This window comes from Neoarius graeffei, chromosome 5 (genome assembly GCF_027579695.1).
Source record: "Neoarius graeffei isolate fNeoGra1 chromosome 5, fNeoGra1.pri, whole genome shotgun sequence".
In the NCBI taxonomy this organism is placed as follows: Eukaryota; Metazoa; Chordata; class Actinopteri; order Siluriformes; family Ariidae; genus Neoarius; species Neoarius graeffei.
The window spans coordinates 1,732,872-1,737,137 of NC_083573.1; the positions used below are offsets into that span (position 1 = coordinate 1,732,872).

Below are 4,266 nucleotides of genomic sequence, written 5' to 3' on the forward strand. Positions count from 1 at the left end.
AGGCTCCAGCTTGCCTGCGACCCTGTAGAAGGATAAAGCGGCTAGAGGAGATGAGATGAGATACTTTGCTCTCGAAATATATCTCTTGTCAAAATTATAAAAGTTACAACTATGAAAATGCTGCAAAAACATGGAAAAATGAAATCAAAATCGTGCATTTCCACTATTAAAAAATTAAATCAGAATTTCCATTTCCCTCAAAATCACCATTTTAGAAAAATAAACTTCAAATATCTTTAAATATTTCTGCTCTCCATAAAAATGTTAAACAATACAAAATCAAAACATGAGCATGGTCCAAAAGCCCTGAAAAATAAATTAAATGTGTGCTTTACATTCACTTTTCAGTTTTAACATTCAGTTGTCAACATTCAGTTGTCTTTGCGCTTATGCTGTTTTGTCAGAGCCGGATACTTGGCATCTCTTCTTGCTAACAATTTCGTTCAGGTTTGGTGTAAGGCTCTGTATTGTGGAGATTCTCAACATGGACTGTAGGTGTTCATCAGTGAGATGACTTCGGTGTGCCGATTTGTTAATTTTCATCACTGAGAACAACTTCTCACAGAGATATGTGCTGCCAAACATGCACAGGGTTCAAGCCACATGTAGACGGAGCTGAGGCATTGTTTCAGAAATGGAGCAAATAAACTGTACAGGCCCTGCAGTCTTGTATTTAGCCTTTAGTGTCCCATTACACTGCAGCTCTCTCAGCTCCATCTGAATCTGTGCAGGTGCAGTTGCCACGTCGACAGCAAATGGGTTGCGAAGTAGCTCGAAGTTGCTTTTTTGTGCTTCGAAGTCTCGAAAGTGCCACGAGAACTCAGTGCGCTCAGCTTATCAGCAAAGTGCGCATTAGGGAATATCGATGCACCAACTTGGTTCGACAACAGCACTTGGCAACAGGGAAAATGAGGCAAGTTGCACTGCTGCATCTGTGTCTCCCATAAGAGCAGCTTCACTTGAAATGCCTTCACAGCATCATGCATGTCAATGATAATGCGATCACGTCCCTGGAGCATTAGGTTCAAGTCGTTGAGATGGCTCGTTATGTCAGCTAGAAACGCCAACTCACATTTCCATTTCTCGTCCCGCAACATTGTGCAGTCTTTCCGCTTACTGTCCATGAACTGACAAATGTCCTTGTGTAGATCGAAAACTCTTTGGAGAATCTTTCCTCGACTCAGCCAGCGCACCTCTGTATGATAAGGAATGTCGGTAAACGCTGAATCAATTTCTCGCAGGAAAGACTGAAACTGCCAGTGGTTCAAACCTTTAGCTCGAATGAAGTTCACGGTTTGTGTTACAGTGCTCATCACTTCTTCCATTTTTAACACTTTACAACACAGCGTTTCTTGGTGTATGAGGCAGTGATATGCTGTCAACTCACCGGTGCAGTTCTCCTGCATCTTTACTCGCATCCTTCCCACGAGCCCACTTTTTTCACCGCACATTGCCGGTGCTCCATCGGTTGTAAGTCCAACAAGTTTGTCCCAGGGAAGTTTCATGTCAGTTACACTTTCACATACATTTTCAAAAATGTCTTTTCCTGTCGTTGTCCCGTGCATTGATTCAATGTCCAATAATTCCTCTGTAACAGTCAAGTCGGAGTCCACGCCATGGATGAAAATGGCTAGCTGGGCTGTGTCAGTAATGTCAGTACTCTCATCAACAGCAAGAGAATATCCAACAAAGTCTTTGCTCCTTTCAGTCAACTGTGTTCTTAAATCCGTGGCCATCTCACAAATCCGATCAGCAACTGTATTTCTACTCAGGCTTACATTTGCCAATACCTGCTTTTTGTCTGGACACAAAACGTCACACACCTTCAGCATACAGTTCTTCAGGAACTCTCCCTCAGTAAATGGCCAGCCAGCTTTGGCTATCTCTTCTGCCATGATATAGCTTGCTTTCACAGCAGCTTCATTTTGTGTTTTAGCTCTGGTGAAAAACGTCTGCTGAGATGACAGATTCTTTTTTAGCTCCTTTACTTTCTGTAGCTTCTGGTCAGCATTTAGGTTTTTCAGCTTGTCCTGATGTCTCATCTCGAAGTGCCTTCTTAGATTAAATTCCTTCAGTACAGCCACATTGGCTCCACAAATAAGACACACGGGTTTGCCAGCAATGTCAGTAAACATATACTCAGCCTCCCATCTGTTTTGAAAGGCTCTATTTTCTGAATCAACTTTTCTTTTCGCCATTGTCAAAGGCTAGCTTTACAGACAGTCACCATAGAGACAGTAACAGATGCTTGACTTGAATAACGCGGGAATGTTGGTGCGCTGCATTATGGGACATGCAGTTTGTGTGTTATCAGCGCATCATATCACCGGGCCATTAATAACGATAATGTAAAATGGTCTCGCGGGCCGGATATAATTGTTTGGCGGGTCTTAAATGGCCCGCGGGCCTTGAGTTTGACACATGTGCTCTAGGCCGTTCACACCCAGCCCCCAGTGACCAACACCAACAGGATGACTCAACCACACCTTAGGATTGCTTTTCATCCATGAGAGGATAAATACCTGATACTCCCTATTAGTCAGACATAACTGAAGAAGCCTTTCGGATGAGAGGTGAAACGTCTTCAAGCAAGTCCAGTTGCTCTCTTTTACCACCCACAATACCCCATTAGGCAAAGCTTATTTAATTGTTTAGTTGAACATTAATTTAACGAGGGCTAGGGTTAATTTTGAGGGCATATAACAAAAGAATAAGGTTTTAGCAAAAGCCAGCCATTGTGAGGTGGCGATGGGGCTTACGTCACCTCCTCCACTTTCCAGCAGCTGCACCAACATGTCTGTGCTCACGCTGAGAGTCGCTTCACCTGTGCGCAGTGAGCTGTTGTCGGGAACGCCCGGAAAACCCGGAGTGGATTTTAGGTGGTCTGTGTATTCTCTTATCGATCAAGTGGAATGGATTCTTTCACGAAGCAATAGAAACGGCGCTGGGTGAACTCATATTTTATGTTTAATGTGGGCGGGTCGGGTGGCACGGTGGTGTAGTGGTTAGCACTGTTGCCTCACAGCAAGAAGGTCCGGGTTCGAGCCCCGTGGCTGGCGAGGGTCTTTCTGTGCGGAGTTTGCATGTTCTCCCCGTGTCCGCGTGGGTTTCCTCCGGGTGCTCCGGTTTCCCCCACAGTCCAAAGACATGCAGATTAAGTTAACTGGTGACTCTAAATTGACCATAGGTCTGAATGTGAGTGTGAATGGTTGTCTGTGTCTATGTGTCAGCCCTGTGAAGACCTGGTGACTTGTCCAGGGTGTACCCTGCCTTTCGCCTGTAGTCAGCTGGGATAGGCTCCAGCTCGCCTGCGACCCTGTAGAACAGGATAAAGCGGCTACAGATAATGAGATGAGATGAGATGTGGGCGGGTCCAAATGAAGAATTATGAAATGTGAAGGGACATGCCCCCTTCACATTCAATAGTGGTGACGCCCATGCAGAGAACAAACTAATGGCTCCTACACCTCATCTAGTGCACTACATGACCAAGTGTGTGTGTGTGTGTGCCCTTCCCCCACCAGAGCAGGAAGAGAAAGCAAAACTCAGCAGCTGCATTTTGTGTCGAGGTGAAAATAAATGTTTTAGGACTAAAACAAGGTGAGTTTCTCCATCTAAAGCTTTAATAGAACCCTCTGAAAGTATTGGAACAGCAAGAACAATTATTTTATTTCTGCTTTACACCAAACACGTTTGGGTTTGAGATCAAAAGATGAATATGAGCCTAAAGATCAGAATTCCAGCTTCATTTCCTGATCATTACATCTTGATGTGTTCAACAACAGAACACGACACCTCTGGAGGCAGACCACCCATTATTTGAATGAGCAAAAGAATTGGAACAAATAGTCTGCAAGTAAATGAGAAAAATGTAAGAATTGCCCTTGCTGTTCCAGTGCTTTCAGAGGGGTCTGTATAAACACATGAGACATGACGAATAAAACTGATCACAATGTAAACAGATTGATCATCTGAAACCAAATAACAAGGCATTTAATGCCACTTTTTGCAAATGTTCCTTAGTTTTGAACTGTTGGCTTTGATAAGACTTTTATCAGGCTTTGATTTATTTTGAGACAGAAGTCTTGTGTTATTTTGTGTTTATTAGATGAAGATTGTTGAAGAGATTCTGTGCGAATTCAAACTCGTTATCTAATCATCCATATACTCTGTAATTATATCTCTATTGCAGAAGGATGGAGGGAAAGAGATCAGACTCACCAGAACCCAGCTCGGTGTCCATGAAGAGTCAATGGACAAAGGACC

At 43.6% G+C, this 4,266-nt stretch overlaps 1 pseudogene; it reads right to left on the bottom strand.

The window, feature by feature from the left end:
* Window positions 1-387: 387 nt before the first annotated feature.
* LOC132885814 (general transcription factor II-I repeat domain-containing protein 2-like) lies at window positions 388-2,198 on the bottom strand (annotated as a pseudogene).
* Window positions 2,199-4,266: the final 2,068 nt, after the last annotated feature.